The 13,789-nt window shown below is 38.3% G+C and overlaps 1 pseudogene; it reads right to left on the bottom strand.

Moving 5' to 3' along the window:
- Positions 1-12,681: 12,681 nt before the first annotated feature.
- On the bottom strand, positions 12,682-12,838 carry LOC130043226 (uncharacterized; annotated as a pseudogene).
- Between the last annotated feature and the right edge of the window lie 951 nt (positions 12,839-13,789).

A 13,789-nucleotide genomic window follows, 5' to 3' on the forward strand; every position in this document is an offset into this window, starting at 1 on the left:
AGCTAGAGAAAAATTGCTTTAACATAGGCAAATTAATATTTTCTTTCATATTAAATGCCAAATATATTTCCAAAGTGCTTCTAGTTTGATTTTATACTCTCACCAGCAATGTTGAGTTCTCATCCTTGCCAATTTGCTATTATCAAGTCCTTTAATTTGTGTCTAATTGATGTTATCTCAGTGTGATTTTAATTTAAATTTCCCTTATGGCTAATTTTTAAAAATATCTTTGCACAGTAGCTACTTGAATTTGTTCTTTGGTGAAGTCTTTTGTAAACATTTAACTCATTTATAGTTATATTATCTACTTAATGAGTTATAGGTGTGGAAATATTCTGAATTATGTACATGTAATAACATATATATCACAAATGTTGTTAGAGCATTTTCATTTTCTTATTTGTCTTTTGATAGCAGAAATGTGTAATTTTGACAAAGTTCAGTATACTATATTTTTTCCTTTACGTGCATCTTTTTGGTCAAATATCAATCCACCTCATATTCTCAGAAATACTTGGATATTTTATAGTTTAGGTTTAATGTTTTAAGTGTATGATAATGTTTATTATTTTACTAATATGAGTGTAAATTTTTAATTATGAATTAATGTAATTTTTATACCTTTTTGTACCATTTTCTTCAGATCACAAACTGATGTGATTTTCTATTTTCATTCAGAGTGGAGCGATAGCATAGTGGGCAACCAGGGTTGGATTCCTCTATCCCTCTCAGAGAGTCGGGCAAGCTACTGAGAGTGCCTCGTCCATATAGCAGAGCCTGGCAAGCTACCCATGGCATATTCGATATGCCAAAAACAGTAACAACAAGTCTCACAATGGAAATGTCACTGGTGCCCTCTTGAGCAAATCTATGAACAACGGGATGACAGTGCTACAGTGCTATAGAAAATCAGCTTATCTCTCTATTTTCATGTTTCTTCTCTTAACTAATTTACTAGTATACTAATTCTGTCATTTCTGTATTTCTGCATCTTCATAGCAATACATAATAAAAATTAATTCATAAAAATATGATAACTGTATTTTCTCCTTATATTCAGGTGTACCATGTTTGGCCATTTGCTTATTTTTGCCTAAGGGTATAAGATAAAAGACTGTTATTTTCCTGACATTTTTGTTTTTAGCCACCAACTATCATGGGCACAAGACTAGACTCCTAAAGATAGTGAGGGGGTACTTTGTTTTTGTATAGTATACATATCTCCTTGGGCTAAGATAATATACATCATCTGTGACTTTCTCATATTCCACTTTGACTCAATTGAAAAGTTTACACTTAAATCCATTTATGAGGGTCAATTGACATGAATTCAAATATTTAAATGCAAGTGATAGCATTCCAAATATAAATTTGTTTTTAAAATAATAAATTCAAAAGGAATCATTATTAGTATTTTAAACAAAAAAAAATCCAGTAGGACAAGAGCCAGTTTTAGAGAGAGCTAGATCCAAAGAATGCCGTAAGTGCTGTTTTGACTGTGTCTCCTCTCTGTCCTTCTTCCCAATCCCCAGTTCTGTTCATCACATGCGTGTTCTATTCTTCATGTTGGCCTCATTTTTAGGATAGGGATGGGATCTCACACCCTATAGAATTTTTTTGATCACTTGACTTTCTAGTTTAGCTTCTCTCCCTAATGATATCTGAAAGAGTCTTGGTTTAACACCCTACTTGACTTAGGACCACATGTCTGTCCTTGAGTTACTCATCATAGATCTATTTGCCTTGGGCATACTGCTTCCCCTTCCTCAGGGCAGGATAACCTGCAGTCATATTTACCTCAATCACTTTTCACGAAAGAGAGACATAATGTCGGAGGCAGAGGTGGGGGAAAGGCAAAATTTATGCCAAGCTAACAAAAATAATAGCCTATTATTATAATTTTAGGCCATCAAGGAGTTAAATTAGATAACCATGCTAAACTACTCATTTTTAAAGTAAATCTGATTTTCTATTTTCCCCTCAACTCTTTGCCTTTTGCCCTGAGCAAAAAAGGCATCCAGTTTTTCTTACAACATAATTCAAGGGGTCTCTGCTATAAAATGAATCCATGGAGTTTATCTGAAAACACTGAAGCCATATCACATTTCTCTTGTCAATACTTCTGACACATATGTAGGGAATTATACAATGTATTTTTATTTTTTTTACTTTTCAAATACATTTCCTGGCCACTAATGATAGTGGCATGAATACATTGCTGCACTATTATCAGTTTAAGGCTGGGTTGTGATAATTTTATAATGCTATTCCTTTGAAAAAAAATTTAGATAATATAATTGGCATTCTGATCTTTGCAAGTATGCTTCATTTATATAGTGATAAAAATAAGAAGTCCATTTAGCTGATTTGTCAGCCTTGTAAGAATTTGCTGTTAAAACTTGTCAGTTTCTCATAGAAAAGCCATTATATATGGGTGAAGGGGGAGGAGATTTTAAATCTTTTTGAAGTTACTTTTTACTCTCTGATGCAAATCACCCAATTTCCACATATAAATTAACCTCCAACATTATCTCAAAGAAGAAATAAGCTTGTTTTATCATTACTCTTTGATCTTGGGACAAAATGGATTTACATTTCCATGGATCAATGCGGATACCCTAATACGTCACTATTCCCAAGACACTCATCAGATTATCTTCTAATAGTGTTACTTCATGAAAAACATGCTGGAAAAGGAAACGTTAGATACTCAGTGACTAGCTTTGTTTTGTTTTAAGAACCCACTTTCCTAATTCCTTAGTCAGGGCCCAAGAGTCCCAGAATAAATTGGACACCACTCCAGATGGTGCATTAAGCAATCCATTCCACTTGGCCGGTATTTCTTTCAGAGACTAGAAAACTCAATTACCCTTTCCTTACTTGTAGAGTTATTTCAACTTAGCCCCTTCTAGCTCCAGAACACCCTGTGATATAATAGAAATCTCTGGAAAGCTCATTCCTCTTATGGACATTAAACATCTGTTTTTTCTACTTACCTTGTTTGCCCTAAGTATCTGTTTTTAACCCTCTCTAGTTCCTTTTACAGTGAGGAATTATTTAGCCTTGAGGCCTTTCTTATCTATATTGGGTTGTTTAAAGTATACATCGCCATTCTTCCTTTTCTTTTCATAAAATTTATTTTATAAACATTGTTAAATATTAGAAACAATTTAAAGAAATTTGAGAGATTATTAAGTGAATAGTAAATATTATTTTACTGTTGTTCCCCCCACTTTCCTCCTTCTGCTTTCTCCTCTCTCTCTCTCTCTCTCTCTCTCTCTTTTGGCTTTCTGGGTCACACCCAGCGATGCTCAGAGGTTACTCCTGGCTCTACAGTTAGGAATTACTCCTGGTGGTGCTTGGGGAACCATATGGGATGCAGAAACTCAAATCCGGGTAGGCTGCATGCAAGGCAAATACCCTACTCACTGTACTATCATTCCAGCCCCTCTCTTTCAATTTTTATTCCTTTTAATAACCTCTAAATTATCTTTACTATCCTTTATATTAAATTATATTTATATGTAGAAAATTAGGAGCATTCCACCTTCCACATTTATAATAATGATACTTAATTCCTTTAAGCACAGTAGAAATTCTCAACCACCTCTTGAACCAATGTGGAGTGTGGACCCATTCTCTTCTTTTGCCTATGTTTATCAGTTTATTCTTTTGTTTTTTTCCCCCTGGCTTCTATCAAGATCCATCAGCTCCCTATTAAGACTATTTCTTCAACAACATTTTAGGTTTTCAGAGCACTCCTACTAACAAAGTGTCCCCTTCCTATTTTTCTTCTACTCATTATTGCTTTCTGCTACCTATAGCTCCTAGTCCTTAGTCAATATGTTATGTAAGTTGTCACAACATGTAGTAGGAAGTATTATTACTTTTGTATGAAATATTTTTCTTCTTGATGTATAAGCTTTCCATTATCCCACAACTACGCATGATATTTTCTACAGTTTATTTTGTTCATAAGAAAGAGCCTAAAATTGTGGATTGAACTTGTATATCTAAGTGACAAAAAGACTAAATTTAGATCATAATTTTAAAAATCCACAGCAGTGTGTCCTTAGAAAATATCCTAAAACTTTTTTGGTCTTTATTCTATAAATGCAAAATTGATATTTTAGTTGGACAAAATCAAGGGTTATTGAGTTTACAGCTCCTTTAAGTCTTGAAATTACCTAAGTTTTGAAAGTGATCAAGATTTTTTTTAATTTTATAATTTTTTAACCAAGGAATTTCTTGTTATGTTAGTCAGATGACTTGGGGAATTACCTTAGGATAGAGACTGACTGCATAGAAAACAAACCATGTGACTGGGGAATTTGAATTTTCAATCTTATTTCTCAGTCCTTCAGAACCAGAAAAAAGACTGGAGATGCAATTGTTGTTGAACTAATCAATCAGGTTCCGTAATAAAACTTCCATTAAAAGCAAAGTTTGGCTTCTGTCCTGTGTATATCTCCCATCTGACTGTTGATTTATGTGTTTTATTGCATCGTATGTAATTAGTGATCTTCTAAGTAATTGGGTTTCCTGAGTTTTGTGCACTGTTCCACAATATTTTAGTAAATCTGAGTGGGGAATTCTAAAAACTTTTAAGTCTAACTGACCAAAAGCACAGATAAATGATATGAGTTTGTAACCTGAGTCATAAGTTTGATGAAGTAGTCATGAAGATCTCTTGGTGAGAACCACAAGACATATTCAGAAACACTTATTGAGATGAGCATGTAAACTGAGGATGTTCTTGGAAGACTGTGGAATCAAATGCTATATCTGGGAAGATGGTGTTAGAAAATTTTTGGCTTCTGGGACACACTGCTTTTCCATTGTAATTGTTGACATGGAATCAAGAATTGGGTTCAGAAAACTGCTTAATATAATTCTTTGGTAAAATTGAAAAATAGTCACACTAACTCAAGCTAAAAGTGAAAACTAAAAGTAGCTGTATAGTAGTTCATATATTGCTTTGCCATTAAATTGTTTATGTTGTCACACATGCAGATGTAAAATGGGTTATAAGAAATTACTTCAAAGTGATTTTTTTAATTTTTTATCAAAGGCTTTCTTGTTATGTTAAACAGATAACTTGGGAAAGTACTAAGGATGGATACTGAATATTACATTATCAATACTATATTGTAGTGTAGTATTTGACACTCCAAGTTTCCACAGAGACATTAATTAGTATTGTTATTAATACTATATAGTAAAAATAATTATTAAGTGCCTCCCACATACCTTTATATTTCGACATGTATTATTATTTTTTTCCCCGGAGCACCCAAAGTCATAGTTTTACTTATTTATTTATTTGTTTGTTTATTTATTTATTTATTCATGGGTCAACCCAGTGATGCACAGAGGTTACTCCTGGCTCATACACTCAAGAATTACTTCTGGTGGTGCTCGGGGACTATATGGTATGCTGGGAATCGAACTCGGATCAACCACGTGCAAGGCAAACACCCGACTCGCTGTACTATTGCTCCAGCCCCAAGAGTGATAGTTTTTTTGTTTTGGGTTTTTTTTGTTTTGTTTTTATTTATTGAATCACTGTGAGAACAGTCACAAAGTCTGTAGGTTCAAGTCTTGGTCGGTCGGTCATAAAATGATCAACATCCATCCCTTCACCAGTGCACATTTTCCACCACCAAGAACCCCAGTATACTCCCCTCCCACCCACCACCTGTCTGTGTGGCAGATTTTCACTTTACTCTCTCTCTCTCTCTCTGCATTGATCACATTCAATATTACGACAAAAGACCCAACATTCAGACAATTTTCCCCAACATTCAGACCTGCCACAAGGACATCATTAGATGCTTTGTTTTCTATTGCTCATTATGAAGAGCATATGATGTCGTGTGGCCACAATAGCAGCCACGTGAATTTGGGTTTCTGATATTTTAGTAATAAACCTAGAGGGACTACTGACAGAAGGCCCTGGGTTCTGAGTTTGGTATATGTGCCTCTGGGTTCATGGTCGGTCAGAAGCCGGAGGAGGAGTTTGAGGGTGGCAACACGCAGCATTGTCATAGTGGGGAGCAGGGCCGATTCCACCCCAAATCCCATGAATTTCCACGTGCCTCATCAATGTAGTCTCATACCTGGCTGTTCATTAGGCTCTAAAAGATGAAGGCCACCGTGACATGTATTATAATTGATTCATAGAAACTTTTGGTAAATTTATGGACCCTCCCTTTTTGTCAGGCTCTGAATAAACATATTATTATTATTTTTAAAATTGTGAGTGGAAACTTTAAACCTGACTCCTCAGATTCTAACAGATACCAGTCAAAAGAATTCCTCATACGGATTCTTTACTATTCATATATTATCAACATTTATTTATTTGAAAAATTTTGTTGAGGTATAGACTATAATAATATTGAAATTGTTACTTTATTGTTGTTACTTAACAAAATTCTATTTCACAGAGCAGGGAGAAAGGGCTGCAAAGTTTAAGAAGAGAACTTCCAGAATGACCACCGACTGGGAGCTCTTTGGCACTGTTGTGGCAACATGGGAAGATGCCGTCATTGACAACATTGACGAGGAATACGTTTGACTGGCTCAGTACCTCCATGATTGTGTGAAGAACACTGAGAGAGAGATAGCCACAAAAAGACACCTGTTTTCGAAAACTCTCAAGCTCATTCTCCAATGTGGCTTGGCACAAGAATCAGGCAACCGCAAGCAAACTTCTGTGCTCACAAAGCAGTGCAGAGAATAAATAAAGGAAGATCTCAAAGAGAGAAGAGCAGCAGTTCTGGCAGATGTGGCAGAAGCTGGGAAAAGCATTTGCAATGCCTTCCTGTCCTTCTCCAACTACAAGACCAAGATGACTGCCTCCAATGGATCTATCACATCTTCCAGAAAGCCAATGGAGAAGATTATCCATGACTTCTATTTGGATCTATTTGATAGTCACATCCACCAGTCCACATACCAAATTCCGCAGGGTGGATATGTCATTCCCAATGTTCTCCCTTCCAAAATCTGACAAGCCATTTCATCGGTTAAGAAACAAACAGCACCTGGTCCAGACAAGGTCAGACCTGAACACCTGAAGAACCTACTGCCAGTACTCATCAATACACTGGCTCAACTCTTCACATGCTACCTGTCTGAATGCAAGTTTTCGTCCCAATAGAAAACCAGCAGGACTGTTCTACTGTACAAGAAGGGAGACATCCACGACATTGGCAACTATCGCCCAATCTGCCTATTGTCTGTCATCTACAAGCTGTTCACTCAAATCATCATGAATAAGGTTGGCAGAACACAAGATGAAATACAACCATGTAAGCAAGCTGCTTTCTGAAAAGTATTTTGCACAATTGACAATATCCACAGAATAATGAAGCTCATTGAGGTTTCTCGGGAGTTCAAGATGCTGCTCTGTCTAACGTTCGTTGATTTAAAGAAGGACTTTGATTCTTTGAGACTGAAGAGGTCATCAAGGCCCTAGCCAAACAGGGCATTCAATGTCAATACATCAGAATCCTCTGTGAGCTGTATAGTGGATTCACTATAAGGATCTCACCATTCTACAGGGAGGTGATCATTGACGTCAAGAGAAGGGTTCGGTAGGGTGATACCATTTCACCGAAACACTTCAGTGCCACCCTCGAGAATGTCATGCGATGACTGGAATGGGAAAGAATGGGAGTGAAGATAGACGGTTGGCAACTAGACCACCTTCGCTTCGCTGATGACACTGTTCTTATAACACCAAACATCAGCCAAGTGGCTCAAATGCTGGCCGATGACGACCGTGATTGTGGAAAGATCAGACTATAGCTAAATCTCACAAAGACAATGTTTATGAGAAATGGTCTCATTCCTGACGTTGCATTCACTCCCAATGGGACAAATATCTCCAAATGCAACGGCTATGTGTACCTAGGTAGAGAAGTCAACATGATGAATGACCTGGCACCTGAGTTCCGCAGGAGGAAGAGAGCGGCTTGGAACACCTTCAAGAGCATCGAAGAAATAGCTAAGAGGACAAAGGACCTCCATCTCTGGGCACATCTCTTCGATTCCACTGTTCTTCCTGCGTTAACATATACCTCAGAGACCTGGGCCCTATGAAAACAGGATTAGAATGCTATTCCAGTCTTCCAAAGAGAAATCAAAAGAGCTATGCTTGGAGAATCACACTTCACTCAAATGAGACAAAGAACCTGGAGTTCCAACCTCCGTCGAATATCAGGGATGCTGTCAGATGGGCTGGACACATAATGATATTTGGAGATAACCGCTGGACTAGAGCCATTACCGACAGGATTCCATGGAACGTCAAAAGATCGCGTGGCTGCGCTCCTATGAAATGGTCAGACTTCTTCGTCAAGATCCTGAATGATTGGTTTGAAGCTGTTCGTGTTTCTAGAATGAGCAGACATCATTGGGCTACATTAGCACGTTACATGGATGAATTGAGACGTTACTGGAGCCTGCTTGAGCAGATCGATGAGTAACAGGATGTCAAATGATCAAGTGTTAGTTGTTACTTTATAATAATAAAGTCGTTATGTTTTACTAATTCCTCCATGAGTATTTCAAAACCCCCTCCACCATTATCCTATAGGCCATGTTCCCTCCATTCTATACCACCTCAGTTTCCAAATACATTGATCATGTCTCAGGATTAGTTTCCACTGGGCATTTGCTAATTTTTCCTTTGTGTCTCTATACTATTCATTTGAGCAAATCATCTGGTTAGATTTCTGACTTTTTACACACATAGCATAATTGAATTCTGTTCAAGTTGCAGCAAATGGAAAAATTTCACTTTTTTGACAGCTGAATAGTATGCATATATATACCACAATTTGGAGAAGTTTCCAAACATTTTTCCAGAGAGGTTGAACCATTCAACAAACTCTAAGAGTAAGAGTTTGACTGCATGCCCATCAGCACTTAATTTTTCTGCTGTTTATTGTATGAACCATTCTAACTGTTGTAAAGTAATATCTTATTTGTTATCTTGACTTGCGATAATCAATGATAAGAAACATTTTTCATATGTTTGTTGTCTCTCTTTATATCTTCTTTGAGGAAATGCCTGTTTATCTCCCCTTGCTCCCCCCATATTTTGATAGGAGTTTTTTTTCTTTCTGTTGGGATTTAAGGATTTTACAGATCCTGGATATTAATGCTTATCTGATGTTTCTTCACTTTTTTGTTGAGGTATGTTTGACGAAAGAATTTGTAAGATATTTATGGTATGCAATATAAGGGTTTGATATACTGATACACATGCAGTATGAAAGAATACCTCTCACCAAGTTAATTAACATATTAATACCCTCACAAAATTATCTTATTTTTGTATGTGAGAACCTTTACATTCTATTCTTTTAGAAAATATCATTTTGGAGCATTATCAACTACAGTCACTGATACCATTGTGAGAAAGACTTGAGAATAACTGGAAATGATTGTCAACATCATTTCACACTTCACCCCATTCTAATTCTCCTCAAAAACAATTTTATTATACTCCTTAAAGTTCCTCAACGATATCTAGTCTCTGCATGAGATGATATACTTCATATCTTTTTTACTAGAAAGGAGATGACAGATGTACAGTTACAATGTCTTGTTTCCTATTTGAGTCATTTCTTTTGGACATTATTCAATAGTGAATATGTAGGAAAAATATTCTAAAGCAAATAATGGTCTGTGTTCTCCCATCTTATCTTTTATGAATTGCATCCTGGTATAGGATAACACTCTTTGTCCTTCCTGCATAGCCTCAGGTAGTTTAGGTTTATTAGGTTGCTCCCTTCACAGTACTCCCATTCCTCTGTGTTTATTCGCAACTTCTTTCTTTGTGCTCTGTTGACTTGTAAATATTGTTTTTCCTCTTCTCCCTAAATCCTTTGCATAGTTTATTCAGAGCAATGTCCTTTTTGTATGGACACAAGAAGACAGTATATGCTATGCTTTTGTAATGTGACTCTCAGTAATAATTTCCTCCTGGGCATCTGTTCTCTGACCTAAGCCTCAGCTTCCCTTTTTTCCTAGCGACCCCCAAAGCAGGGTCCTGATGAGGGACTGGATGGAACCAGGGCAAGCGGTAAGCTATATGCTACCCTGGCATCGAGATGGGCCTGGCCAAAGTGCCATAATGCTTAACTATAAGTTAAGAGCTTGGTCATGGACAAATGCTCTCATGATCCAAAAAGAAATAACTAGATTCAGACCCTGAAAGGGTTAGGAATGGTCTAACCATAGCACTGACCATTCAGCCTGAGGGCTATAGTCTGAATCTGTGGCAAGAAGTTCCCAGGAGAGTTGCCCTACAAGCCTCAATGTTATTTCTTACTGTGTCCATACAAAAATAACTAGTATTGAGATGTTGATAGAGTTATTGGACTGAGGAAAGGAGAAAAACACCTTAGGAGGTATTTTGCCCTTGGGCAATAAGGAAGGGCTTTGGAATAGTCTTAGGTGGTGTTCCTTTTGAACCTGGTGGGCCCTCAGGAAGAGCTTTCTTTTTTTTTTCTTTTAATGCAGGAGTACTGCTATTTATTCAGCCCCTGATTAGCTGATTGAATTGTGCATGAACTCCACCTTACTTTTTTTCCTATTTTTTATAATCTTATTTATTACAGTTACAAAGCTTTCTGGTCTAAGTCTCGGTCATACAATAAAACACCTGTACCTTCACCAGTGCCCATTCTCCACCCCCAACAACCCCAGTATATCCCCCTACCTATTGGGGAGATGATTTCCACATTACTCTCCCTCTACTTTGATCATATTCAATATTTTGACACCAGACCCACCATTATTATTTGAGATTTTACCCCAACACTCAGATCTGCTGAAAGGGCAACAGTAGATAATTTGTTTTCTATTGCTGGTTATGAATAACATATGATGTTGCATGGCTGCAGTAGTAGCCGCATGATTTTGAAATTCCGAAATTTTAACACTTAAATCTGGAGGGATTTTTGCCAAAACCTGCTGGGTTCTGAGATTTGCTCCTGAGTCTCTGGGACCATGGCCGTTAAGCAGCTTAATCAGGAGCCAGAAAGGCCGTTCATGGGAGATGACTTGGGGTCTCGATGGGGTGGAGAGGAAAGGACCAGCTGTGAGGCCCAACGTGTCTCATCACTGCAGGCCCAAGACTGACTGTCCAATGGCCTCCGGAGGATGATGGCCACCAAGCCACCAGGGGAAGCAGGCAGAGGGACAACACCCTTTCCCCCCTGAGGTGGCCTGGTGACAGTAACCTACTATGTGGTCTGAAAGCATTTCTGCCAAAAACCGCTGGGTTTCAAGATTAGTTTCTTAGTCTCTGGAATCATAGCAGTTAAACAGCTTGATCAGGAGCCAAAGAGGCCGTTCGTGGGCAATGACTTGGGGTCTCATTGGGGTGGAGAGGAAAAGACCGGCTGTGAGGCCCAACATGTCTCATCACTGCGGGCCCAAGCCTGACTGTCCAGTGGCCTCTGGAGGATGACGGCATCGAGCCGCCAAGGGGAAGTAGGCGAAGTGACAACACCAGGAAGGGCTTTCTTATGTTGATTTGGCTACCAGACTGGGTGTGGTGTTGGCCCAGAGTAGTGGGGAGTTAGAGAGACAAGAGACCTGGAGAATGAGAGAGAGAATAGGGTGGCAAGATGGACCGCGTTGAGAATAGCAAGGGGGGCAGAGAGAGAAGAATGTAGAAGAATACAGGAGCAGGCACATGAAAAAAGAGAGCCCAGGCTGTGAGATGGAGCAGAGAGATGAGCGGGAGTTATAGGAGGAGATGGGAATGAGAGGAAGTGAGAGACTAGAATGGGGGGCTCAGGGTTACTGGGGCAGGCACCTGAGGAGAATGGAATAAACGAAATATGATTAATCAACGGGCTTGGCCCTCGTTTCCTCCACTGTCTGCCACATGTCCCGGGCCACCCCAGCTGGGTGAGCAGCCCAGGGTCCACCCCGAATGTGGGTAGCTAGGGGAAGAGCCATTGGGGCCCTCAAAGATTTTATACATCCTGGGCCTAGAACAGAGGAAGATATAATGCTATCACTGTTAATAATCAGTTACAGTATCTACATGTTCATTGATGAAAAAAATTACTTCACACTAAATGATCATGCCCTCCTCCTGTTGGCCACACATCATATATTTTAAACTCAAATACATTCAAGTCAACCTATGCAACAGTAGAATACATCTGTCACTGTCACTGTCCTCCCATTGTTCATCAATTTTGCTCTAGCGGGCTCAGTATTGTCTCCATTTTGACACTTGTTGTTACTGTGTTTGGCATATTGAATACATCACGGGTAGCTTGCCAGGCTTTGCCGGTCAGGCGAGATACTCTTGGTAGCATGCCAGGCTCTCTGAGAGGGGCGGAGGAATTGAACCTGGCTTGGCCAGGCTGGCTGCATGCAAGGCAAACACCCTACCGCTGTGCTATCGCTCCAGAATTACATCATTTTTTTTTCTTAAGAATCAGGGGCCAGAGTGATAGTACAGCAGGTAGGATATTTGCCTTGCATGTAGCCGACCTGGGTTCTATTTCTGGCATCCTTTATAGTCCCCTGAGCACTGCCAGGAATAATTCTTGAGTGCAGGTCCAGGACTTAAACCCTGAGCATCGCCAGGTGTGACCTAAAATAGCAAAAAAAAAAAAAAAAAAAAAAAAAAAAAAAAGAATCAGATAGAAGGGATTAGGGTGTTGCAAGACTTAATACTGCATAGATGTTAATCATAAATCATGCTAACTCCAATTATCATGTTCTATGTGTCCAATCTTCACATTCTATGTGCTCTCTGAATAGAGAAACAGGTAAGGATTATCCTTTCTGATGATCAAGTCATAATAACTTTATAGGAAATTTCTGCTAGTAGTCTGAATTTTAGTCTTCATTGATTTTTTTTCTTTCTTTCAATGATCATGTAATCACAGAGGTCTTGTTGCACAACTATTGAAGAGCCAAACAAATGTTAGACACAGAGATTGGCTGAAAAAGTGCTATTGGCAATAATACAGCAGATTGGAAGATTACAGAATGCTGTCCTAGGAGCAACCATCTTGTCTGCATGCATGCAAGAAAAAATTTTATAGGGAAAAAAGAGAAAGGAAGAAATGGTTATAGACCATGGACTCCAGAGTGAATAATAAAATTCCCTTCTCTACTGTTTCCCTACGGTACCACTCTGACTCATCTTTGAATGTTCTTATCTGTAGGTTTTTGGGATAAGGATAAACTGAGGAGAAACTTGATTTTTTTCCTTTAGGCCCTGAAGAAAGGACAACTTCCAGTGTTTAATAATGATTTTTGCCCTGGTTAAAATTATAGCACCAATAGTAGCTATATCCTATCAATGTTTGTGAAAGTAGTTAGGTCCTTGGTTTTCATTTTTTTTAACTGTTTACAAAACAGATTGTATAGAAAGAAATATAGGCATACCTTCTATACAGGTAATTTATGCTATTTTCCCCCCAAAAAAACCTTTAAACCTTTTATCAGGGCACCTTCTATCCTCTTACTAAAATGTAAAATTCACTCAGGAGGCCACTTTATTTCCAGTCTAGATTCCTAATGTTTCGAGCAGTTGATATGCTGCCCTTTAGGATTACTGCCAGTTGAACTTAAATTCTATGGCCATTACCCTGAAAAGTACATCAGGCTGTGAAACAAGCTCTTAAAGGAAAGTAGTTTTTCAAGCTACATAATGGTGCTTTTAAAGGGAATAAAATCCTTAATGAGAAAATGAGTCTCTTGAGACTTCTGGCTTCAAGGTCAGCGTGGTACATTT

The sequence above is a fragment of the Sorex fumeus genome, unplaced genomic scaffold, assembly GCF_029834395.1.
Source record: "Sorex fumeus unplaced genomic scaffold, SorFum_2.1 ptg000115l, whole genome shotgun sequence".
In the NCBI taxonomy this organism is placed as follows: domain Eukaryota; kingdom Metazoa; phylum Chordata; class Mammalia; order Eulipotyphla; family Soricidae; genus Sorex; species Sorex fumeus.